At 39.1% G+C, this 27,936-nt stretch overlaps 1 protein-coding gene and 1 long non-coding RNA gene across 9 annotated transcripts in view; both read right to left on the reverse strand.

The window, feature by feature from the left end:
• Window positions 1–27,564, reverse strand: LOC126727142 (uncharacterized). Of its 7 annotated transcripts, none has more exons than XR_007656164.1 (6): window positions 26,671–27,564; window positions 25,328–26,585; window positions 24,409–24,521; window positions 23,538–23,608; window positions 6,667–7,394; window positions 1–887 (listed from the first exon to the last, which is right to left on the reverse strand). It is a non-coding gene; the product is annotated as an uncharacterized LOC126727142 (long non-coding RNA). The 7 variants fall into 7 exon arrangements; XR_007656162.1 differs by lacking the exons at window positions 1–887; window positions 6,667–7,394 and adding an exon at window positions 9,394–10,191 and having other exon boundaries at window positions 26,671–26,752; window positions 27,172–27,559; XR_007656165.1 differs by lacking the exons at window positions 1–887; window positions 6,667–7,394 and adding an exon at window positions 9,394–10,191 and having other exon boundaries at window positions 26,671–26,704; window positions 27,069–27,558.
• The window catches only part of LOC126727138 (beta-glucosidase 46-like), a 142,194-nt gene that overhangs the window by 92,167 nt on the left and 22,091 nt on the right, over window positions 1–27,936 (reverse strand). The gene's annotated exons all lie outside the window — the stretch shown is intronic.

Consider the following 27,936-nt stretch of genomic DNA (forward strand, 5'->3'; position numbering starts at 1 on the left):
TATAATGAAATGAAAAGCAAACATATGCTATATATTAGAAGGCATACAAACGTGTTCACGCAACACAAGTCACAACATCCTGAATGGCAGTTTCAATGTCACTGGCATATTTAACGTAAGTATCGAGTGGCTAGAGGATGCATCCGGAACATGTACTGCACTTCTGTACTCTTGTTTAGCGCACTTTTGTAAACCAATTTCAAATTACATCACAAGGATAGCATGCCATCTTAAGGGCATTCCCACCAAACATCTTAAAAATTTTAGCATTTAACATCTAAAATACTAACTTTATAGCATATAACACCTTACTTTATAATATCCCTTATATCAAAACTACTATTTTTTTTAACACTTCATTTAAATATTCCTTCTTTATCATTTTTTATTCTCTCTCTCTCTCTCTCTCTCTCTCTCTCTCAACCCAGCACTGCCGGCCACCACATCCACCCACCATTGCCACCACCAGCCACTAGTCAAATCCACCGCAACCACAAACAACAGCAGAGTAAAAAAAAAAAAAAAAAAAAAAACCCTCCACATCCAAAGCCACCAAATCAACTCACCACCCAGACTTCTCAACCTTCAACCACTACCTCTCCCTCACACACCTCGCCAGCGAGATTAACAATCGCACCACCATAACCGTCTACGCCTTCGATAATGCCGCCATGTGCAACCTCCTCTCCACCCACCCTTCCATCTACACCATTAAAAGCATCCTCTTCCTCCACATCCTCCTCGACTACTTTGGTGCCAAAAAGCTCCACCAGATCACCAACGGCACCGCTTTGACCGCCACAATGTTCCAAGCCACCGACTCCACCCCTAGCTCCTCCGGCTTCATCAACATCACCAACCCAAGGGCGGAAAGGTCGACTTTTCCCCTGAGGACAACAACAACCAGATCAACACCATGGAATCAATAGTCAAAGAGAGACAGAGAGGCATAGAGAAGGAAAAAGAGAGAGAGAGAGAGAGAGAGAGAGAGAGAGAGAGAGGCACGGCACAAGAGAGAGTGGGAGAGAGAAAAAGAAAAAATAATAATAAAAAACTCTAGATTGCTACAGTAGGGTGTCAAAGATGAGACTCCACTGTAGCTTAATGCAAAAATATTTAGCATTTAGCATATTTATTGTGGGTGTGTTTTTATGATTTAAGGTGTTAAAAATGCTAAAAAATAGCATTTAGCATTTTTAGCACCTTTGATGATGATAGACCAAGAATGTATTGACCCCTTGTGATAAATTAACTAATTAATTAGCCAAGTTGATTAATTAATCAGATTCGCATACAATATGTGTGGCAGCACAAACAAATCACCAATTAAACTAAATATGCGGCAGAAATTAAATTGACACGGTGATTTGTTTTCGAATGGGGAAAACCTATATGGCAAAAACCCCACCGGATGATTTTAAGGTCACCACTCCTGAGAATTCATTATTATCACAATAAGCGGTTACAAGTAAAGGAATCCCAGTACCTTATACCAACCTACAGTTGAACCCTTATCTCAATATCCAATTGGACTTGTTCTGTAATGACAATCTCTCATTTTCGATGCACAACTCCCAATACGTGACTAACCAATTGTGCGGATCCTAATACGTGACTTAATCACCAACTTGAGAAGGATGTTGGCTGCAAAATTCTTCAGTTCACCACAAGATGAAGATCAAAAAAATCATTAGTCACAAAACCCTACGGTGTACAAACACAGCAACTTCTTCAAGAGAAAGATGAACTAGGGCAAAATCTGTCTCCAATCACAATTTGATTGAACAAAACTTTGCGCGAACAAAACTTTGCGCGAACAAAACTTTGCTCCACACTCGTGCAACTTGTGTAACCCTTGATGGCCCTGAAAATAATCCTTATATATATTTAGAGTTGTGAGAAAAGAGAAAGCCCAAACATATATCCACAGATTGGATGAAAGACAGACCAGAAAATCTGAATTTCATAAACCTCGATAGATAGCTATCTATCAAGCTAGCTGTTGAGTCACGGGCTGAAGCAGCTTTTAAACCTTGATAGATGCTAGCTGTCGAGCTTTAAAATCTAGCACTTCTTCACTTGATTCTTGGACAGACTTGCATGGTTTTAACACTTGAATTTGAAACCTTGTTCCTTAAAGCATTAAACACATCCTAGATCTACCCAATTACAAGTAAAGTGCGTTTTGTCAAAGGATTAGCCAATTACATAAAATAGTGACATATGTTCCTAACATTGAATCACATATATCCTAACAATCTCCTCCTTTGACAATCCATGACAAAACCACAACAACAAATGAACATATGAAAGAAGTCATAAATCACTCAACTCATACTCACTTGTTAAATACAATAAAATCTATTCTAACGCAAACTCTTGAAAAACTTTGCAAGAAGAGAGTTTATGGCAAGTAGATTTTGACAACCTATATTTCTAAAACACTTTAAACAAAATTCATCACGGCATCTTAATGTGAAGCAGAAATAATAGATTGCATACAATTTAAGAAACTTGTGTATAAAGAGAGAAAAGAAACAACACATGGAGAGATAGGTGAATAACATACATCAATATATATAACTTAAATATAAATACAATGTATATCAAAAATGGTCACAAGACCCATGTACAAGAGATAATGTATCTAAAGTAGAAAGAAAAGAAAAGATACAAAAATCCTCACTACATCCCTCAATATCAACACTCCCCCTATCTCCTATACTAACCCTCCGCCTATGAGTATGAATACTCTCATCTCAAAACTACTCCCCCTTTTTGTCATCGGTGACAAAGGGAAAGTACATCAAGTAGACATCTTATCATCATTGGGCAAGCCATCATCATCATCCTCATCATCATCAGTACTGTCAGAACCATTGTCACTCTCATCCTCAGATGCCTCAGGAGATGTAGAGGAAACCACTGTGAAACCACCCATTATAGCCTATCGTCATGTAATACGACCAACACAGGTGTTCACCTAACACAACTCATCACTGAGAGTGTCAAGGTGAGCATCCATGCGCACAAGCTATGCCATGATGGCCTCAAGTGTCACTCCACCCACTGAAGAAGAAGGAGCGAAGGTAGTGGTGTCAATCACACACATATAAGAGAAATGGGGAGACTCAAGATAGAATACGGAAAAATGGTGAAGAAGCCGTATGATAGCTGAAAGAAAGATGAGTTTATCACGAGTCACCATATCCTTATAGACATCTATAAGGGAGAGTATGAAATGAGAAGGAAAGTCAATAGAAAGATCCTCAATGAGGGATAACAAAAAGCGAGCATGAGGCTCTGTGATAGTGTTATAGTGTGACAGAGGATGAAGGATAAATGTCATCACCATGTTAAGGAACCTCAGACCTTTAGCAAAGGCCGAGCAAGGGGTGTTTTGACACTCACCCCAAGAAAATGGTGTCTCACAGAATAGAGACGTGAGCTCATCTTTAGACACAGTCTAAAGATTACCACAACCAAGGTAGTTAGAAAGCACTACCCTAGGTACGTGTAGTAACTCAGATACAATATCCGAAGTAACTACCATACGCACACCTCAGATGCATGTGATAAAAAGAGGTGTAGAGTAATCAAATCCGAGCATATTGAAGTAGAATTCCTGTATGATCACAGAAGGGCACGTGACCAGGATGCCACAAACTGACTCCCAACCCCTATTGTTAATGACAGTGGGTAGGTCAGTGTTAGAAAAATTTGACAAAATGACTTGGTGTTCCAAATGAATGCCGCGTCGTGAAAAGTTCTTAAAGAAGTCTGATTTGGCCTTCTCATCATGGAACCGGACGTGATAGGGAGTGGGGTCAGAAGAAGCAGAAGAAGAAGATGCCCCAAAACGAAGAGGGTTCTGGGACAGAGTGGATTTACATTTAGGTGCCATGATGCAACTAACGTAAGAAGGAGAGAAAAAGAGAAAGAGAGGGAGCCAATCAGAAAAGTACCAAGCAGTAGAGGAGAGAAAGAGAGAAAGAGAGGGAGACAATCAAAAAAGTATCAAGTAGCAGATATATAAAAATATATAGAATTGAAGGTACATATGCATAAGAATGCATGAACATGTGACATGCAAAAATAAATGCATCATGGGCTTAGCCCAATCCAAACCTACTAGCACACAACATTGCAACAAATATAGCACACATCTATAATGCATGAAAATATTGTTATAATGCAAATGTGATGCAATGCATGAAGTTTTAAACATCATTTTGAAAAAACCCATCCCAAAAATTGAGCAAAAACTTCATTGATTTTGAAAAATCTCAAAACTTTCCAAAAATCCCAAAAGTTAGGTAGAAAACATGAGATGCATGATAGAATGAGTAAAAAAGATCATACCAGATGAGAGAAGATGATCTTTAGGCCAAAAAACTCTTGGGAATGAAGTTTGAAGAGAGAAAAATGTGTTTGGGAGGTGAAAAGGCTGAAGTCTGTCAAGAGAGATCAAGGAGATTAGATCTGAAATCGCGAGAAGCTTTTATATAGGAATCTCATAAAGCTCGATCAATCGAGAGCTATCGAGCTTTAAAATGCGCCTTTTATATATCGAACTAGCTATTGAGGATCTAATAAGAGGCTTTTTCAACAAAGAAGCTCGATGGATCAAGGTAGCTATTGAGAAGCTATCGAGGAGACAGAAAGTTCCTCGATAGATCAAGCCAGTTATCGAGAAGGTATCAAGAGATCAGAAAGTCTCTCGATGGATCGAACTAGCTATCAAGAGTTATTGAAATTGCGATAAAAATCAGTTGAAGGGTCTCGATAGATAGCTTATCAATCGAGAGCTATCAAGAAGCAATCGAGATTGCTTAAAAATAGTTTTTCAAGGAGGAGAAAAACACAGATAGGAATGCAATCAAACATGCTACTCAACCAAAGATCCAAACAACATTTTAAACTCTCAAAAACATCTCTCAACAAGAAAAATGTTAAGCACATAGATCCCAAAACACACACACACACACACTAAACAAGTCTAACCAATTTTATATTTCAAAAACAAGTTAAGACAGTTTAGTGAGCATATATTAATACATGTATTCCTTGAGATGGTCAAATCACATTGTACATGCACATGTATCAAGAGTAGCAAAAAATATTACGTTTTGTGTGCCAAAAACATCACAAGATTGCATAAGTGTCTACATGTTATGACGATTTGATATATGAGAAAATCACTTTAACTCACACACAATCATAATTGCTTAATAGAGACTATCACCTTTGAGGTACATCCTATAACTCCCACATATCCTAGAAGACACGCTTGTAATCATACCTAAAGCATTTTTATTCTTTTTGCTTTTTATTTTTCTTTTAAGCAAACCATGCAGGGGCATATAAGAGATAGAAAAGAAATACCCAATTATGTTAAGTATTTGACATTCCACTTTTGCTATGTCGAAGTATACAAATGTCATTTCATGATTGGCGGGCAACAATGGTGAGATGGTTATTTATGCCTTTCTCTTAGGATTTTCTAGTTTTTCCCATCAAAAAGAGTGATACAAGTGTTAAGTACAAGAGATTACTTAATCTTACTCATCACAAACACGAGCCACAAAGCTCACTTACTTAGTTGTGCATAGAGTTTCTCATCTAAGCTGCAAAGGATACAAAGTTTAGAAAATTTTATTTCAATGGCCATCCAAGGTACATAAGTACCAATGTACACAAAACACACACTGTTTTTGAATTTTTTCTGATTTTTCAATTTTTTTTATTTTTATATGAAAAAAGAAATAAATAAAACTGAAAACAAACAAACAAAAACATATTAGACAAAGAAAAGCATAAAACTAGATGCAAATGCATGAGGAGGAAGAAGGAGAGGAAGAGATCAATCCATAGAGATGACACCAATGTTTTGATGAAGGAATTCAAACCGTTTGCTATCAAGAGGTTTGGTAAACAAATCAGCCTTCTGATCATCAGTGTGAATAAACTTAAGAGTAAGAGTACCATCTTCGACAAGCTCCCTAATGAAGTGATGGCAAATCTTTATGTGTTTAGTTTGAGAATGTTGAATCGGATTCTTTGAGATGTTGATGGCACTGGTATTGTCACAGCAAATGGTAAGATACTCTTGACAAATACCATAATCATGGAGGAGTTTTTACATCCATAGGAGTTGGGTGCAACAGCTACTAGCAGCGATATACTCAGCTTCTACAGTGGATAATGAGATGAAATTCTACTTTTTGCTCATCTAGGAGACAAGAGTATTACCCACCTAAAAACAACCCCCCAATGTACTCTTTCTATCATCAGCATTCCCAGCCCAATCAACTTCAGAGTACCCAGCTTAGACATTATTTGTGTCCTTGTTATACCACACACCAAAGTCAGTAGTGGTTTTGACATACTTTATGATTCTTTTCAAAGCAATCATATGAGACTCTTTAGGATTAGCCTGATATCTAGCACATACTCCTACACTATAACTAATGTCAGGTCTACTAGCAGTAAGGTAAAGAAGACTACCTATCATGCTTCTATATAAAGATAAATCTACACTTTTACCTAACAAATCGACTGTGAGTTTAACATTTGGACTTATAGGAGTTCTGAAAGAACTAGTAGATTCCAAACCAAACTTTTTCACAAGATTCTTAGCATATTTAGATTGAGATAGGAATATACATGAATCTTGTTGACGAATTTGTAATCCAAGGAAGTGAGTCAGCTCTCCAATCATGCTCATCTCGAACTCGGCCTGCATGAGTTTTGAGAAGCTATGAGTAAGTTCATCCTTAGTCGAACCCAAAGGTGATGTCATTAACATAGACTTGAGCTACTATCAACTCGCCAACTTCCCTTTTGTTGATAAGAGTCTGATCAACTTTTCCTCTTGTGAACCCATGTGACACCAAGTATTGTGTAAGTCGATCATACCAAACTCTAGAGGCTTGCTTTAAACCATAAAGTGCCTTCTTGAGGTACAACACATGATCTGAAAAGTGTGAATCAATGAATCCTTCTAGTTAAGCCACATAGACATCTTCTTTAAGGAGCCTATTCAAGAAAGCAGTCTTTACGTCCATTTGGTAAAACTTGAACTTTAAGTGACATGCTAAGTCTAGGAGAATTCTGATGGACTCCATACGGGCAACTAGGGCAAATGTCTCATCATAGTCTACTCCCTCCATTTGTGAGTATCCTTGAGCTACAAGACAAGCCTTGTTACGGATCACATTACCTTCCTTATCAGTCTTATTGCGGAATATCCACTTTGTGCCAATGATGTGCTCACCCTTCGGTTTAGGTACTAGAGTCCAGACATCATTCCTCTAAAACTGAAGCAGTTCATCATGCATTGCTTCAACCCAACTTTCATCCTGAAAAGCTTCCTTAACTTTAGTGGGTTCAACCTGCAACAAATAACAAGAATAAGACACAAAGTTAGCAACACATTCATCAATTGTACGCTTCCTTAGTGTGAGTTCATTCATGTTTCCCACAATAACTTCAGGAGGATGATTTGATTTAATTTAATCCTGGAAGAAAGTCATTTCTCTTCATGAGATGTGGGCTCTTGTTCAACAATTTCTTGAACTTCCTTTGGCTCAGGAGGAAGAATTTCTTTGGGGAATTCCTCACTTTCTCAAAACCAGAATCTGAAGACTCATCAATAACAACATTCACTATTTCCATTACCTTCATGGTTCTTTTGTTGTATACCCGATAAGCCTTACTTGTAGAGGAGTATCCCAGAAATATTCCTTCATTGCTTCAGGAGTCAAATTTTCCCACATTCTCTCTATCCTTTAGAATGAAACAAGTACTTTCAAAAATTCTAAAATACTTTACATTTGGCTTTCTTCCTTTCCATAACTCATATGGAGTCTTCTTGGTACCGGGTCTAAAGTACATCCTATTAACTGTATGACATGTAGTGTTAACGGTTTCTCCCCACAAGTTTCTAGCCACATCCTTATTGTGCAACATGGCTCTAGCCATCTCCAAAATAACCTTGTTCTTTCTTCTACTACACCATTCTACTAAGAAGTAATAGGAGCAGAGAATTCTTGAGATATACCTGATCTTGAGCAAAAGGACTCCATATATGATTTCTTCAATTCTTCACCATGGTCACTTCAAATTCGATCAATCTTCAGGCTCTTTTCATTCTGCAATCTTATGCACAAGGCTTCAATGTGCTCAGGAGCATCAGACTTGCATCGTAGAAGGATAACCCAAGTGTACCTAGTAAAGTCGTCTACCACAACAATGATGTATCTTTTTCCACCAAGAGACTCGGTTCTAGTTAGACCCATAAGAGCCAGATGTAGTAGCTCCAATGGTTTAGATGTAGCAGATGTCTGAGTGCCTGGATGTTTAGCTTTCGTCTGTTTCCTAAGCTAACATGGTCTACACACCACATTGCTCACTCTACTGAGCTTTGGTATCCCCAAGACTAATTCATGCTTAGATACAATTAAAATATGTTTGTAACTAGCGTGTCCCATCCTTTGGTGCCATAGATCTTTATGCGGTAAACGAATGCTATTGCACACAATATCAGCATCATAATCCAATCCATAATAATTGTGTAGAGTGCGAACACCACTTATGAGTTTCTTTCTAGACTCATCCATGACAAGGCACTTTCCTTTGAGAATAGTACCATGAAGTCTTGATCACATATCTGACTTATGCTCAACAGGTTCGTTCTCAAACCTTCTACATATAGAACATTTGCAATGTCCAACAATCCAGGTAGAGAAATGATTCTCTTTCCTTTAATCTGTGACTTGCTTCCATTACCAAAAGTGACATTGCCACCTTTCTTAGACTCGAATACCTTGAAGAGAGATCGGCCTCCAGTCATGTGTCTTGAGCAGCCACTGTCAAGGTACCACAAACACGTGTCCATAACCTTAAATGCAGACTTCATCATGAAGCAAACTTCGTGCTTAGATGACAGATCAGTGGGAATGGTGTTTTCTCTCATCTATCTTTTATGAACTAAACCTTTGACCTTCACTTTTCTTAGACGAACACCTTTGCACATTTTCATTTTGAGACAGTCTAGTTTCTTCTTTGTCAAACTGAGATCTTTTCCAATAGTCATCATAATAAAATTAAAATAACTTTTAGACTTGCATTTTTTGATACACTCAAACAAGTAGAGATTAGAAAAACAAGATGTATTTGAAAACAAAGATCTCTTCAAGTCGGTTGCAGCCATGACAACAGGGGTCAATGGATCACATAGTAAAGATTAACCCTAATCAGAGTGTGTCCGCTCTGATACCACTTGATAGACCAAGAATGTATTGATCACTTGTGATAAATTAACCAATTAATTAGCCAAGTTAATTAATTAATCAGATTAACATACAATATGCGTGGCAGCACAAACAAATCACTAATTAACTAAATATGTAGCGGAAATTAAATTGACACGGAGATTTATTTTCGAATGGGGAAAACCTACACGGCAAAAACCACACTGGGTGATTTTAAGGTCATCACTCCCGAGAATTCACTATTATCACAAGCGGTTACAAGTAAAGGAATCCTAGTACATTATACCAACCTACAGTTGAACCCTTACCCCAATACTCAATTGGACTTGTTCTGTAGTAACAATTTCTCCTTTTCAATACATGGCTCTTAGTACGTGACTAACCAATTGCGCAGATCCTAATACGCAACTTAATCACCAACTTGAAAAAGATGTTGGCTGCAAAGTTCTTCACTTCATCTCACAATGAAGATCAAGAAGCTCCTTGGTCACAAAACCCGATGGTGTACAAACACAACAGCTTCTTCAAGAGAAAGATGAACTAGGGCAAAATCTGTCTCCGGTCACAATTTGCATGAACAAAATTTTGCTCCACACTCGTGCAACTTGTGTAACCCTTGACGGCCCTCAAAATAATCCTTATATATTTAGGGTTGTGAGAAAAGAAAGCTCAAACATATACCCACTGATTTGATGAAAAACAGACCAGAAAATCTGAATTTCATAAACCTCGATAAATAACTATCTATTGAGCTAGCTGTCGAGCCATGGGCTGAAGCAGCTTTTAAACCTCGATGGATGCTAGCTGTCGAGCTTTAAAATCCAACACTTCTTCACTTGATTCTTGGATAGACTTGCATGGCTTTAACACTTGAACTTGAAACCTTGTTCCTTGAAACATTAAACACATCCTTGATCTATCCAATTACAAATAAAGTACGTTTTGTCAAAGGATTAGTCAATTACATAAAATAGTAACATATGTTCCTAACATTGAAACACATATTTCCTAACAGATGAGAATGCTCTAACAAATTTATAAAAAAAAAAGTAACAATTCAAAGAAGGATACCAAGTTCCTGGCTTGAGAGTTTGTAAGCAAACATGATTCCAAATTAATACATATCAACGCAAAAAGTCAGAGATGATATACACCCCTTTTTTAGTGTTTCTGGAAATATTGGGGGAACTATTTATTAATATGCAATACAAAGAACATGTATAGTAGAGCCATGCATAATGAAACCTTGCTTTAGAACCCAAGAAGTGGTTCCAATATATGATGGAAAAAAATAAATAAATAAAAACCATTGAACCATATTAGAATAAACTGAATTCTGATTTGAGCTAAAAAAAAATAAGTTGAAAAATAAATGACAGTGTCTACAATTGAATTAAAGCCATGAAATCTAAATTTAATTCCAAAATAGCATAATATTGCCTAAAGATGATGTGCATAGCTGCTAAAAAACAGAAAACAAAAGGATTGACAATAAAAATAGTATTTTTTAATATCACTCATTTAATATTTTGGTGGCCCCAAATTTCACACTAGATATCTAGTGGCTAAGACTTTGCCATATATATGCGCCATGTATCAATGCATTTAGTAAAGTATTAGGTAACGTATTCATCCAGTGCTAAGAGTTTGGAGATCACATAATATTAAGAGAGGTATTAGGAACATCTCTAACGGAAAGAAAACCTTTTGTAGTATAAGAATTCCCATATGTCAGAAATTTGCTGCTGGACTAATGCTATAACCAAATGGAAGGGTTGATCATTGCTTTTGCATGCACTACTGGGAGGTATATGAGAGAGAGGTGGAATCTTTGTAGGTCTTGTATGTAATCCACCTTGGTCAAACATTTCTTCCTTAATTAATTTCATTATACTTTCAATGAAGTCTATTGGGTTATGTAAAGTAAGGCTATTCTTTCGTTTTTTTGCCAATAATTTCAGACATGAGACAACCATTTTTGTGTACTATCAAGTAAAAACATGTAGTTTGTGTTTGGTACAACTTATCATCTTCTTGAAAATGGGGGCTGTTTGAAAATATTGTACTTTAAAAAAATTAAACAAAAAAAAAACCCTATATTTTGAAAAGAACAAAACTTATATACAGTATCTTAAATACTGTTTCTTAGGTTTTCCTCTTAAAATTCTGTTATGTGGCTATTTAACTTAAAAAATACACTTCCATCCATGAGAAAAAAGCCACAAGACAGAATCTTAAAAGAGAAACCTAAGGAACAGCACCTAAGTACTATACTTAAGTCTTGCTCTTTTGAAAATATGCAATTTGAAAAAGTTTTACCAACTAGGCAAATATGTATAAAGCTTACACATTTAATATGTGTTTGATATAAGCTAATTTAGTTTTTTGGCTAAAAGTGTGTTAATATATATATATATTGAAAAAATTGGGTTTTAAAAAATTGTACATAAAAACTAAACACTAAATGAAAAAACTAAAAGCAAATGGACAGTAATGTGATACACCATATTATCTTGATTGGTATTGTATTTGATATAAGAGCCAGAGGTGTAGCATGGGCACGTAATCTGTAAACTATATATATATATATATATAAAGATAGTTACAATATGCTATTAATCCTGCTACAAGAATTCTTTCCTCTTATAGTTCTAAGCACTTTGCGTATGGAGAAGTGCCAATTAAGTTACAAGACTCTTAAAAAGTTAAAAAAATTCTTATTTGGCTATTGGATGTTTGATTCCCCTCTTAAAAAGAAACTAAGAAACTAATGCTCCACTTCGAGACTTTAGTGTATAGTGTTGTTCTTCCAATAACCTAAATTAGTGTATAGTGTATAGTGTTGTTTTATGATTGTATAAAGATTGCCTTGGCTTATTTCTTCTAAGATTTTATTATTAGCCTCATGGCAATCTACTCTGAAAGCTTACTTATAAGGCACATGCCCAGTACAATTGGTATTCTACTAGTATTAGTGATGATGCCGAAAAACCACCAGTAAGCTACACGGTCAAGTTAGAACTTCTCACAACTCTAGAGTGCCAGAGAGGGTAAATTATGCGTACCTTAGTTAGTGAGGGTATTGGGACTTTTGTAGTAGATAAAGGTTGACCTCTCTTTCCTTGGCTTAGAAGCCTTTTCCAAATAGGAATCCTTATGGGCGTATTTTTTGGAATCCTTTCCTTATAGGAGTCTTTTTGATCATCATTGGGTGTGGGGCACAAGAAACTTCCTTATACATATGCGTGGAGACCAAGTTTGGGTTACGTCAGAATTGTCAGCCTAGTTCCTCCCTTCATCACGGCAACGTTAGCTTTCAATCCCTGTTGTAAGTTAACCTCATCATCTTTGTAGACATCATTCATAATGTGCTGATAGACATAAAGCTGACGGGTTTATTTGGGGCGTCACTCTACACCTTGCCATGGGTAAGTCCCATTGTTACAAATTGTCCTTATCAGCTGTCCCCTACTCCATAACCTCGTCAGCTAAAGTTGACGGGTTGTGGAATTCAGTTTTTTCTGACTTTTTATTTATTTCAGGAATAAGAAAGAGGTATTTATGGGCACTCCCTTAAGTATCCTGCATTAATTGCTTGAATACATGTCACATTCCAACTGGATTCGCTTCTGGACGAGGGTGTTGCTTCGTCTTCCGTGCACCCTTTGATTCTATATATAACTCAGTTTTTTCATTCTCCCCATTTTATTGCCGATCCAGAGAGAGAGCTTACTGTTCGGAGAACCTTGTTCCCGTCGTCTTTCTTCTTCCTTTTGTTGAGTCCATCACTTTTTCCAGAGACCATAAGTCTTCTCTTCTCTTCTCCTATCTATCATTTTATTATTGTGCTTTAGTTGGTAGTGTAGATTTTTAGCGAAGCCATCAACTTAGGTGCATAGAATAACTCCGTCGCTTGTAGGTAAAAAATGTCTAGGGAAGCAATTAGTGAGCAGTCGTTAGTCCATGAAGGAGCGGGCTACGACAAAGTCTTCCAAACAGGACAGGAGCCCGAGGAGGGCCATTCCTGGTCGTCGAAAAGAGAGACGTTAGCCCATTCTCCTGACGAGGATGGGGATTATATAGGAGAGGAAGATGAGGAAGAGATAGATGAGGGAGAAGTTAATGGTGAGGGAGAAGTTGACAATGAGGAAGAGATTGAAGATGACGGGGTAATGAAGGGTGATGGGGACGAAGATGACGTGGATGGTAGGACCCCCGAGGTTGGGAGTTCGGTAACCCTGAAAGTGAGCACATTCGTCCATTCATACTTCCTCAAATGTGGACCATCAATGATTTCCTTCCGAAGATGACATACAAGATTTTCAAGAATTTGAGGGACCGTTTCCAAATCCAAAATCACATACCAATCCGTCTTCCTGGGAAGTTCGAGAAGTGCTATTCTTGGGAGACGGAGGATACTGGTATGTACGACGCCACGCTAGCAGCGGGGCTGAGGTTGCCACTAACAGCATTACACCATCAATTGGCTAACTTTCTTGGTCTATCCATCAGCCAGATCACCCCTAATGCCTAGAGGATCTTCATAGGATCGGAGATCTTATGGGGTCTTCTAAGTGGAAGGAACTGTTAGCTTACACTAGATGAGTTTTTCTGGTGCTACCGTCCCCAACATATCGTCTCTTCTCGAGGGATTTATCACTTTACTGCTCGGAAAAAAGTACTAAGACTTGTATCAGACATGCCCGACTCCAACAGGAATTGGAAGGGCAGATACTTTTTGGTTAAAAGGACGGATTGGGTATGTCGTCCAAAGGAGTGGGACACAATGCCCTACGGCTTTGATAGCACTTGGGGCATAGTTAAGGAGTCAAGTTTTATGCCATCATCTTTTCTTGCTAAATTTTCAGTTTTCTTGCAAGTGTTCTAATGTCGTCATCTTTTCTTGTTTCAGCTAGTGTCCACCCATCCATTACCTGTGAGCAGGAGGCCTTCATCCAATGGGTTCTTGAAATTCCTTTTGAAAAGCGGAAGTGCAAAGATTTGATTACCCTTGATACACTACACGCGTATTGTGGTGGCCCTGTGCCAACCCCAGCAGCTCGTAAGCTTAACTCTTATTCTCATCATCGTGAGTATCTCTTATTTACCTCCGTCACTTTATTCCTTCTTTTTCTTTTTTTTTTACTTTCTAGGCGTCTCCTAACTTATATTCGTCACTTAATTTTTGTAGAAATGGAGGCTGCTAGGTTGAGGGAGCAGGTGCGCGCATCTGCTACCCAGTAGAAGAAAAAAGAAGAAAATAAGGTGAAGGGGGATGGAGCGTCTTCATCAGCTCAAAAAGCCGTCAGGAAGGGTACGCTCAAGAGAAAACCCAACAGAAAGGATGATCATCCACCTAAGAAGCCTGCTGTTATCGTTGGGGACAAATCCTTAAAAAGCTTATGCCCCCCAAGACTGGCCATGGCGTGGGTAAGGGTCTGATGACGTCATTGGGTCCAATTACTCAGGGACCGAAGTGTCGTCTTCTTACGCACAAAGACTATGCCATCAAGATGGTGGGATCCATAATCAAAGATAAGGATGTAAACCTTTATGCTGAGGAAGGGACTGACAAGTTAGGGGCGTTAGGCTTCTTTGATCTTACTCGGGTACGTTTTCCTTTGAGTTTATCTTTCTTACACACTTGTCTAGTAGCTGACGGCTATTGCGCCTTGTAGGTATTGGTGCGTATGAAAGCTTTGTAAGATAGGGGCGTCGCTAAAGAAGGAGTGATTGCCCGCTTGCATAAGTGCATAGAGCTCCTAACAGACAAGGAGGAACAATACAAGGGTGTCATTCGCTCTCTTAACGAGGAGGTAAAAAATCTGAAGGGTAAGCTGCAAGAGGAGGGTCGTCAGAGAAAGAGTAAGCAAGAAGCAAAGGAGAAAGTAGAGAAAGAGCTGACAACCCTCCTTGAACAGGTGGAGACGGCCAGAGTTGACGCTGTAAATGAATACAAGGCCTTTTAGCCGTTCATAGATTTCTGTGGAGGGATATTATGGTGAAGGGTTTGAGGACTGCCTTAAGCAGGTTAAGTCCTTCTACCCTTACTTGGATTTTTCCAAGGTTACTATGGACGAACCTCTGCCATCCACTCCTGCTGACGACACTATCCATGAGGAAACTGATGACTCCACTGAGTCTAATCCAAAATATGGTAATGTTGTCCTTGCCCAACCAGCCACAAATGCCCTCGTCACCTCTGTAGTCCCGTCCGTTGAGCCCATGACCGTTGAGGACCCTGTTATCGAGGATAAGGGTGACGGGAACTCTCCAATCCCTCTAGCCTCTTAGCTTTATGTACTTTTTCCTTTTGCTTTGTCTTTAGGACACTATAAAACGCCCTGCAGTTTTTTGGGCTTGGTTTGTAAAGACTAAAACTTATGACGATTTATATCCGTTTCTTTCAATACGTTTCATTGTTGTATGTTCGTCTTCTTGCTGCTATAAATCTGTCTATATGTGAGATGAATCCGTGCTATATGGGTTTAAACCTGTCTATTTTGTGGATTCGTCCACTTTGTGGACTAGTCCACTTTTTGGCCTCGTCCACTTTGTGGACGACTCGCCCTTTTTGGACTTGTCCACTTTTATACTTATCTATTTTGTGGATTTGGTAATAGGCTCGTCCACTTTGTGGACCTGTTGATAAATTTGTCCACTTTGTGTGGACTTGGTAATAAACTTGTCCATTTTGTGGACTTAATAATAAGCTCATCCATTTTGTGGATTTGATGATAAATTTGTTCCCTTTGTAGGTTTGATAATAAGCTCGTCCACTTTGGGGGCTTAGTAGCGAACTCGTTCACTTATGGACTAGGTAGTAAGTTCGTCCACTTTATGGACTTAGTTAAGCTTGTCCACTTGATGGACTCAGTTGCAAACTCATCCATTTTATGGACTTGGTAGTAAGCTCGTCCACTTTATGGACTTAGTTAAGCTCGTCCACTTTATGGACTCAATTGCAAACTCGTCCACTTTATGGACTTGGTAGTAAGCTCGTCCACTTTATGGACTTAGTTGCAAACTTGTCCATTTTATGGATTTGGTAGCACACTCGTCCATTTTATGGACTTGATAATAAGCTTGTCCACTTAATGGACCTAGTTGCAAACTTGTCCATTTTATGGACTTAATAATATATTGTAGAAAAAACACATTGAGTCATATCTGAATGAAACTCCTATTATTATGATAAACCATGCATTCATAGAAAAAGTAGTTCTAAAAAAAAACCTACCCTTTGGGCTCAAAAAAGAGTTATTGTAGCAAAATCTAAAGTAAAATAGAAAAATTGAGGAGTGTAGCTAAATTTAACTAAGGTATACTAAAAATAAAAAGGGGGGTGCGGCTCTTCACGCTATCTTCTTTACTGGTAGTATTTCCGCAGGTGCTTGGCGTTCCATAGGTGGTGTAGCTTTCGTCCATCCATTTTCTCCAAGTGGTAGGTACCCTTCCTCTGCCATGATGTGACTCAGTAAGGTCCTTCCCAATTGGGGCCGAGCTTTCCTTGGGTAAGGTCTCTAGCAGCGCCCATGACTTTCCTTAAAATGAGATCTCTGACCTGAAAGTCTCTGTGCAGGACCTGGGAGTTGTAGTGTTTAACCATGCAGTCTTGGTACCACGCAAGCCTTTGATCTGCTATCACTCTGACTTCGTCAACTAGATCAAGCTGAAGACGCATAGCCTTGTTGTTTTTTCTTTCATCATGGTTGTCTACCCTGTAGCTGGTGAGTCTGACCTCAATTGGAATGACTGCTTCACTTCCGTACGTTAACCAGAATGGTATTTCTCCTGTGGGTGTCCTCGCCGTTTTCCTATACGCCCATAGTATGCTTGGCAACTCTTCAGGCCATATACCCTTTGTCCCCTCGAGCCGAGTCTTGATAATTTTGAGCAAAGATCAGTTTGTGACTTCAAACTGTCAATTTGCTTGAGGGTGGGCGGGGGAGGAGTAGTGATTTCTAATCCCTAATTGTGAGCAAAAATCCCAGAAAGAGTCGTTGTCAAATTGTTTCCCATTGTCTGAGACTAAAACTCTAGGGATCCCAAACCTGCATATGATGGACCTTCAGACGAAGTTTCTCACGTTCTTCTCCGTAATGGTGGCTAAGGCTTTAAATTCCACCCATTTCGTGAAATAGTTGCTGCCTACTATCAAGAACTTCAACTGTCGCACCGTTATTGGGAATGGCCCCATGATGTCTAACCCCCATTGAGCGAACAGCCATGGGGTTGTCATAGGGGTCAACTCTTCGGACGGATTTCTTTTATGAAGTTGTTGAATCTTTAGCATTTGTCGCAAGTTTTAACATAATTCTGAGCATCTTTTTGCATAGTGAGCCAGTAGTACCCTGCTCGAATCAACTTGTATGCCAATGATCGTGACCCTGAGTGGTTTCCGCAGATCCCTTTGTGGACTTCTCTCATGACTTCTTCAGCACCCAAACACCTTAGGTATGGGCGAGAGAAACCTCTCTTATATAAGACTTTTTTCATCAAGATGAATTGCGCTGCTTGGACCTTCAGCTTCCTTACGGCCTCCTTTTCGTCTGGTAAGACACCATTTTTCAAGTAAGACATTAACGGCGTGGTTCAATTGCTATCGGAATCTATCTCCTGCATATCAATGGTATCTATTAGTGGAGAAAGTTGAACAAAAGAGAGTACGTTATCAAGGGTGGTCATATTTTTGGCTGAAGCTGCTTTAGCAAGGAGATCAGCTTGCTCGTTCTCTCCTCTGGGGATCTGGATAATTTTGGCCTTCAGCTCGTCCATTCTTCTCCTTACTTGATCTAGATATCTCTTCAACTTGGACCTTCAACTTCCTTATGACCTCCTTTCCGTCTGGTAAGATGCCATTTTTCAAGTAAGAGATTAACAGCATGGTCCAATTGCTATCGAAATCTATCTCCTGCACATCGATGGTATCTATCAGTGGAGAAAGCTGAACAAAAGAGAGTACATTATCAAGGGTGGTCATATTTTTGGTTGAAGCTGCTTTAGCAAGGCAGTCGGCTTGCTCATTCTCTCCTCTGGGGATCTGGATAATTTTGGCCTTCAGCTCGTCCACTCTTCTCCTTACTTAATCCAAATATCTCTTCATTCTTTCGCCTCTGCACTCATAATCCCCGTTCACATGGTTAGTGACAACCTGAGAGTCACAATAAAGAACCACTCTTGCGGCTTCTGCTGCTTTGGTGAGATCAAGCCCAGCCACTAAAGCTTCGTACTCCGCCTCATTGCTAGTGGTAGGGAAGTCGAGGTGAACCACCCATTCGATCAGGTCTCCTTCAGGGGAGAGAAGTACGACACCTACACCCCCAGCCTACTTGTTTGACGACCCGTCTGTATGTATACTCCACTGCGGACATTCATTTGCCCCTTTGTCTTCCCCGTTGGTAAACTCTGCTATAAAGTCAGCAACAACCTGCCCTTTGATGGCGGTGCATGGGCGGTACTGAATGTCAAACTCACTCAACTCTATCACCCATAACACTAATTGACCAGCAGCTTCGGGGTTGCTCATTGCGCGCCGTAAGGGTTTGTTGGTTAGGATTATTACCGTGTGGGCTTGAGTTTGTGGGCTACTGTAACTAAGGAGAAGGCAAGCTTTTCCATGGGTGGATACCTTTCCTCTGCATCATGAAATGCCCAGCTAGCATAGTACAAGGGTTTTTGAACCTTGTCTTCTTCTCTGACCAAGGCCATGTTGACAGCTGCCGAGGAGACAGCCAAATACAGGAAGAGCTCTTCACCCAGTTGTGAAGGACTTAATAGTGGTGAAGAAGAGAGGTAGGCCTTTAGTTACTCAAATGCTTGCTGACACTTAACAGTCCATTCAAAAGATTTCTTCAGCGTGCGAAAGAGGGGTAGACATTTATCCATCGCTCTTGATATGAACATGTTCAAGGCAACTACTTTGCCATTTAAACTCTGCACTTCTTTCACGTTTTTTGGGGGGGCCATCTCTACTATGGCTCTGATATTGTCTAGGTTGGCCTCAATACCTCTTTGAGACACCATGAAGCCTAGGAATTTTCCCACTGTCACCCCGAATGCACACTTACTCGGATTAAGTTTCATGTTGTAGGAGCAAAGGATGCCGAATGTTTCCTCGAATCCTTCAAATGGTCTTCTTCTCTTCGCCTTTTTACCAGTATGTCGTCAACGTAGACCTGAACATTCCTCCAAATTTGGTTCGCAAACATCCTGTTCATGAGCCTTTGATACGTTGCACCTGCGTTCTTAAGGCCGAATGGCATTACTTTGTAACAAAAAGGACCTTGGCTGGTAACAAATGAAGTCTTCTCTTGATCCGCTTCATCCATCCGGATCTTATTGTACCCTAAGAGGGCATCCATGAAGCTCAGTAGCTGGTGTTGAGCTGTAGAGTCTACTAGTACGTCGACTCGAGGAAGGGGGTAGCTATCCTTGGGGCACGCTTTGTTCAGATCTGTAAAGTCTATGCACATCCTCCATTTCCCATTGGCTTTCTTGACCATCACCATGTTCACTAGCCAGTAGGGATAGTATACTTCCCTGATAAAGCCTGTCTCTTGTAACTTGCCGACTTCTTCTGCTATTACTCGGTCTCACTCTTGGACGAATACTCACTTCTTCTACTGGAAAGGTGGAAAGGAAGTTGACACATTCTACCTGCGTACTATGACTGACAGGTCGATTCCTAGCATGTCTTCATAACATCAGGCAAACACATCCTGATTCTCCTTGAGAAAGGCTACGAGCTCTTGGCAAATCATTGGGCTAGCGAGAGTGCCAATCCTTGCAGTTCTGTCCGATCTAGAGCTAACGAGAGGTATCTCCTTAAGCCTCTCTACGGGTTCTGCCCCCATCCGTTATTCTTCTATGCTCAAGGCCTATAGATGGTCGTCAATCTCCAGCATCGCAATGTAGCATTCGCGCACAGCTACCTGATCTCTTTGTAATTCCCCTACTTTGTACTCCGTGGGGAATTTAATCATCAGGTGGTAGGTTAAAGTTATGGCCTTCCATGAGTTAAGTGTTGGTCATCCTATAATGGCATTGTAGGCGGAGGAGTAATCAACAACAAGGAATGTAACATCCCTAGTGATTTGTTGAGGATAGTCCCCAATTGTTACGGGCAATGTGATCGTGCCAAAGGGGTATACCTTTTTCCTCCAAACCCAATGAGTGGAGCGTTGGTTGGAACTAGACGTTCTCTATCGATCTGCATCTGTTGGAACCTCGGGTAGTAAAGAATATCTGCGGAACTACCATTGTCGACCAAGACCCGATACGTGTTATAATCTCTTACTCGGATGCTAACGACGAACACGTCGTCATGTGGGTGGTGAAGACGTCAAGCATCTTCTTCCGAGAAAACAATAATTGGGTTATCAACCCGTGGCATCTTCGGGACGATGCCCATCATCTGAACATTCTGAGGTAAGTCTTTCGAGCCTTCTTGGATGAGCTGATGGTTGCCGTGCCTCCCACAATCATCCTTATGTCTCCCAAAGGTGGTTTGGGACACTCGTTGTCCCACCAGAGGAGGAGGCAGATCTATTCTTTCCCTGCTGACAAACTTTTGTAACTTCTCTTACCTGATAAGGGCTTAGATCTGCTACTATAAGTCATAGCAATCGACCATGTCATGACCATGATCACGGTGGAAGTGGCAGTACGTGTCTCTAGGCCATTTGTTAAGATCTCCCTTTAGCTTTCCGGGGAAGGTTAAGGTTCCTTCATCCTTGATTTGCATTAGGACTTGGTCAATTAAGGCGGTCAACGGGGTGAAGCTTGTGAACCTCTCCACCAAGGGTTTAGAGCCCCTGTCATCCCTTCCGTCTTCGGTTCTTGTCATCTTTCGTCCTCTGTCCTATCGCATGTCTTCCTACCTCTCTCTCTTTCTAGGCTTTTCCTCTCGAGCCAGTAGCGCATCTTCAGCATTCATGTACTTGATGGCCCTGTAAAGTACATCTGACATGGTTTTCGGGTCGTTCTTGTATAAAGAAAACAAAAACATACCCTTCCGCAACCCATTTGTGAAGGCTACTGCAAGTATATTATCGTTAGCTTCGTCAATCGAGAGCACTTCCTTGTTAAAGTGGGCTATGTAGGATCTCACCTTCTCGTCCTCTCACTGCTTGATACTTATCAAACATGCAGTAGACTTCTTATACCTATGCCCCCAATAAAGTGCAAAGTGAACTGGGCACTTAGCTCCTTGAAAGTACTGATGGAGTTAGGCATTAGTCGGCTAAACCAAATTCTCGCAAGACCCTTTAGCGTCTTAAGGAAGGCCCTACACATGATCTCGTCTGCTACTCCTTGAAGGTGCATCAAGGTCTTGAAAGTCTCTAGGTGATCGAGAGGGTGCTTAACTCCGTCGTAGCTTTCTATCTAGGGCATGCGAAACTTCTATGATAGGGGGAAGGAGTTGACAGATGTGATGAAAGGCGAGTAGGTTCGGTGGACCAGATCATCGAGGTCGCTGGACACTCGTCCTTTGAGGGCGTTCATTATAAGGTCCATCCATTCCTTCATCATCTACATCTCTATGACAATGTAAGGGGGAGCTATGTTTGTAGTGGAAGGATGGCTCATGTCTTGTCGCTCCTATCTACTCGAGGCATTACTACCTTCCGGCCCCTCTCAGTCTCTCCTCTCAGCACTAGTACCTTCTTGGTCTTCCTCTTGGGTACCCATAGCAGCGTTCTTCTATTGTAGCTGTTCTTCAAGGTCCTAATTTTGTTTAGTGAGATGTTCCACTGCTGCCATAAGGGTTTGGACCTGCCTCTCTAGGGCAGTGGGTCGCAGCTCGTCTCCCTGAACGTTGTTGGTAGTTGCCATCAAGCGAGTAAATACCTTGCAACTCTTTGTTCGGGAAGCGACAGGCTAAAGTGCGCGTTCCCAACTAATGATGCCGAAAAACCACTAGTAAGCTACACGCTCCTCACGTACTCGAAACAACACCTGGACAACACAAAAAGAGAAGATCTCACAGAGAGCACCGATGTGGAGCCAGCCAAATACCCTCCGAAGGTCAAGTTAGAACTTCTCACAACTCTAGAGTGCCAGAACGGGTAAATTATACGTACCTTGGTTAGTGAGGGTATTGGGGTTTTTATAATAGAGAAAGGTTGACCTCTCTTTCTTTGGCTTAGAAGCCTTTTCTATATAGGAATCATTATGAGCGTATTTTTCGGAATCCTTTCCTTATAGGAGTCTTTTTTATCATCATTCACTACAAGAAAAACGGGCTATTGCGGCGGGCCAGAAGCGCCGCTAAAGCCCAAAAAAGCGCCGCTAAAGGTACATTTGACCTATAGCGGCGGGTGCTATTGCGGCGGGCCGTCCCGCCAGTGCTGCAGTGCCGCTATAGGTCAATTGCGGCGGTCGAGAAAAGCGCCGCAATATATCTGCCATTTAGCAGCGCTTTTGGTCTATTGCGGCGGGCTAAAAACCGCCGCCATATGAGGTTGTCATTCGAATCAAAAGGCCTTTTAGCAGCAGGATAGGCCCGCCGCTATATGTCGTCACCTATAGCGGCGGTCAATAAGCGCCGCTATAGGGCTTCTTGTACAACGTACCCTATGTACCTTTTAGCGGCGGGCGAAACCGCCGCTATAGGTTTTTTTTTTTTTTTTTCCCCTTTTCTACTGGGTTTTAAAACCACATTTCTATTTCTATTACAAATAACCTGTAATAATTAATTTTAGCTCCACTAAGACCTTAGGAGCACAACAATGAACAAAATGCAACCTAATACAGCAAAAAATAAATAAATAAATTTGATACATATGGTCCTACATGTATGGTTAACTGGTTATCTATAATGATTTGTTTGCAATAACATGCAAATTGCATTTCACATTATCTATTCAAAATGTTTTTATTTCTTATTTTAATAAGTGGAACTCACAAAAATTGAGAGTTTTGCACATTATTTCTAAGTTAGTCTATGATCATAATTTTTATCTTATTCTTTCTGGCAATTATTTACAGAATGTTGTAACTTCCAAATTGATCTACTTTTTTTTCCCACTACTCACAAACCAATGAGATTCAAACACACGAAAAAACAAAGTGCAGCAATTATTCTTATCACTTTTTCTCACTATAAAACCAACATAGTTTTTCTTTACACAATTTTTTTAAGTTGTGAAAGTGTAAGCCAATAAAGTGGTAAATAAAATTTTTATAAAAAAAAAAAAAAAAAAAAAAAATCAAGCATTCTTGTAAAAAGAAGATAAAGATTGGGTTTTGTGTCAATACCTTTGGGATTTCTGACTCTAGAACGAACTGTGGCATTTGGCCGATCCAAGTTACAAAAGAAGAAAGTAGACCTATAGATTTATCATTTAAAAACCATCAGAAAAGTTGAGATAGAGCGGCCAATAGCAAAGATTTTAACTTTAGAGGACTTTGACTTTTCCTTGAGACCCATTAATTACAGATGGTGATGGAAATTTAAGAAAGGATAGAAATATCAACATAATGCTTTTCAATGGATGCACCATTCTAGCACCATATTTTAATTTGATACTACCTACACAATATATCTAAGCCCACTGCATCATTATAAAAACATAATCATGCCTTTCAAACGAAAAAGAAAAGTTATCATGAAAAGCTACTTTCATATCAAGCACAAGATTTGTACATCTTAACTTCAAGAAAGATATATAATAAAAAGCCCTTCAAGCATTCAAAAACAATTAATCAGGACTTCCCAAAGGAGGTACACCATCCCTGAGCTCATAAATTATAAATCCCAAACCTTGACAAACTCTATTCAGGTTTCCTATTCCTGAACTCAATCACCTCTTCAATCTTCAAGTAACGATATATAATTTAGCAACAATAGCTCCTTAATTTCAATTCTAAGCCAAAACCTTGACTAACTCTATTTAGGTTTCCTATTCCTAAACTCAATCCCCTCTTCAGTCTTCAAGTAACAATATATAATGTAGCAACAATAGCTCATTAATTTCAATTCTAAGCCTATAATTAGTAGGAATTCAATGTGACAGCTAAAGGGATTGCAAATTAGTAAGAAGATAACAATTTAGTTTTTGGTCCATTGGAGGCCTGTTGGGCAAATAGTCCCATTTAGCAGTATAATTGCAATTTAAGGGCTTCATACCTTTACTTGTTTTGAACTGCTGCGCTTCCCTTTCTTTGAGCCAATTATCATCTTAAACCAATGTCCAGAACCCATCCCTGCTATGAAGAATTTGTGTTTAACTCAACATACCCCTGAAAGTAATTCCAATGTAGATCTAGTCAAAATCAGCATTGAGAAAACAACATCAAGTTTAAGAATTTATAACATTTAGTTTTTCTTTTCCTCTACTACTCACTACTCAGCAACCAACCAGACAATCATCAACAGGATGTTTGCGGCTACCACATCTTGTTAGTAGTTATAAAACAATCACAACTCAATTAACAAATACAAAAATGATATGAAACAACTCCACAAGATTTCAAACTTAACTAAATTGGAATCAAAGAGAAGGAATCATAATCTTATAATAATATGCAAGACAGCTTTCACCAATTGATTATATACCCACCAAAAATTCAATAGTATATCAGACCACTAAATCTGTCTGGTTTAGTGGTTCTTTCTCATTTTCATTAGTGATATTAACATGAGACGACTACATCTCTTTCTAGGATTCTCGGTCCCTGCCATGCTTTGCTCATTCATATGAGTTCCATTCTATTTGCCTATAGTACCTTTTCAAGTAGAATTCCATAGTAGAATTCCATATTTAAAAAGAAAAAAGAAAAAAAAAATTCTACAATCTAAGTTGACTGAGACTTTCCTAGCCATATAAGACAGATTCATCTTTTAATAAGTTGGGTTATATTCCTATATGATGCCAAATCTATGTGCAATTAATGCACTCTATTCAAGCCAATTTTCTAACAAGTTTTTAAGCATATATGACTGCAATAGCAAAGGAAGAAAAAGGAACCCATATAGCCGTATCAATTGGAAGTAATAAAACCGATAACAAAGAAACCGAAAATTCAAAGTAAAAAAGTAAACATACCGCTCCAGATGATGACTATAAGGCCTTTACGCAACCATTTTTCTGACAATCACATGGTATCCCGAACAAATCACTGCCCGTGTCTAACACCACCAAGAATGATAAACTCGGATTCCCCAAAGAAACATTAGCATAATGCAAACTAAAACATCAACAAACATAGAAAATAAATAAATAAATTAACCAAATAAAATAATAAAGTCAGTACACCTAACCTAATTGAAACAAACAGTTTGGTCACCCAGGAAAATTAAAAAAAAAAAAAAATTCATTTGGGGTCTTTTTGGATAGGCTGGGAGACCACAAAAAGTTATAACTTTTACTTACAATAATACAACTGGCCACTAAAAAACAACTCTTTCTCTTATCAGGAACCAAAAATATCACATATAAAAAAAAAAAAAAAATTTTAAAAACCAAAAAATATCATATCAAAAGCTCACTAAAAAATACACACACAAAATATATATATATAAACTAAAAACATATATTTGAATGATTATTTGAGGAGTGGAATAAGGATCATACAATCCCAAAGAATTACTGAGGAGAGTGATGTTTCCAGCGGAGAAAGCAAGAGGCGACTGGTCATTAATGGAGGCAAGGTGGCGGCCACGGATGATGCCTCTGTTTAATTTTCTTTAAAATATTGGGCTAAATTCAATGCAATTGAAACTTACCTTTGATGACTAAATACGTGGGCCAAGTTTCAGCATTCAGTGTCAGTTAGCTTATCATAGTTTCAGATTAAAAGAATAAAAGAATTACGCATGTCCCAGCATTCAGAATAAAAGAATCAGGCATAGTTTCAGATTAGCTTTTCATAACACTCACAACAAAGGGCTTCAAGTTTCAAACTATTCAGCAGTAAACCTACTAGAAATAGTGTGTACTTAATGCTTATATAAAGTTCTAAAAGGTCAAAATAAAAAAGGTGCTTACACCCAAACACCTTGACACTAGATGTTTGAGCTTTGCCTCAAAGATTTCTAGACTATGACCCAAGGAGCTTAAACTTAAATAGCTTTAAAAACGAGTACTTTTACTAAAACTACCCGGTACAATAAGCAAATAGTCTGAACCTGCCTTAGCCTTCAAAAGGATATATTTACCGTCATGACCAACACAAAAACATAAATAAAAACTACAATAACCAGATGCCATTTTATAGTACCATAAGGGGTGAGTTTCATGTAATACCTGTCTCAAACGCAAGAGCTGCAAGATCTTTCTAGTCTTTTGGTGCATGGCATTGATACTGTAAGTTCCAAATTCCAATAATAAGAACCTGGTGATCTACCATAAAGATTCATGTAACGGAAAAATCAAACAGGAAAACTTACCCACGAATGCGAATGATAAACAGGAGCTTCGCCTCTGGGTCAACATAAAACCCACGTTTCAAACATAAGCACAAACCCAAACCTATAGCCAAATGAGCACAAGCAATATACATACCCAACTCTGAAAATCCCAAATCAAAAAATACTTATGGAATTCACAATCAACCAAAAACAAAAACCCCAATTTTTTTTGAACCCCAATCCCACAGCCAAACATCCATATCAAAGCACTAACCACAAGACCCAATAGGGAAAAAAAATTGCAAATCAAAATCACATTGCAACCTAAACCCCAATAGTATATTCAATCACAAAAATATGAAATTCAAATCAATGATTTTCTTGTAATGTATTTATATGAAATTTCTACAATTAAAAAAAAAAAAGAAAAAACTCACCGATGGGTAGAGGAGGTTCCAGAAAACCCACACTCTAAATATTGAACAAAAAACCCAAAAACAAAAAATACAAAATAAAAATTACAAAGGGTAGAGGAGGTACTAGAAAATTGGCGGTGGAGGAGACTAGCGGCGGAGGTGGACATGAGAGGAGGAAAGGGGAAGAGGAGTAGGGCGGCGGCAGTGGTGGCTGGCGGCAGAGTGGCAAGGGTGAGGGAGAGAGTGAGAGGCGAGGATGAGGAAGAGAGAGAGAGTCGAGAATAAGGGGAGAGCACGGCGATGGCTAGGGTGGGAAGTGGCGGCGGCGGCGGAAAGGCCAGGTGAGGGAGGCAGGGAGAGAGAGAGAGAGAGAGGCGAACGTGAGGGTGAGGGTAAGGGTGAGGGAGAAAGAGAGTGACGGCTGGTGTAATGGGTAAGAAGAGAAAAAATTAAAACCCTAACCAAAGCTTATTGTTGTTGTTGTTGTTGCTGTTTTTTTTTTTTTTTTTTTTTTTTTTTTTTTTTTTGCTCTGGTCTAATCGTTTCTTTGTTTTCCTTTTATTTTTTCTTTGTATTTGCTGATATGCTTCTTCTTTCTTTTTTTTCTTTTTTTCTTTTTTTTCCTTTGTCTTTTCTTTATTGTTAATAAGCCCTTTTTGTTAAGTTTTCTTTTTACATTTTTTTTCATTTTCCTTTCCTGGCCATGACGGGCATGACATGCTTTTTTTTTTCTTTTTTCTTTTTAAGTTTTAACAAGATTTTTCTATTGATTAAAGTTTTAAAAAAAGTTTTAATTGGATATTTTATTTTTTAAAGAAGAATTTTTTTTCTTTTGTATTGGTACTGGGCATGATTTTTCATTTTCTTCCTTTGTTTTTTTTTTTTTTTT

Source organism: Quercus robur, chromosome 5 (assembly GCF_932294415.1).
Source record: "Quercus robur chromosome 5, dhQueRobu3.1, whole genome shotgun sequence".
Classification (NCBI taxonomy): Eukaryota; Viridiplantae; Streptophyta; class Magnoliopsida; order Fagales; family Fagaceae; genus Quercus; species Quercus robur.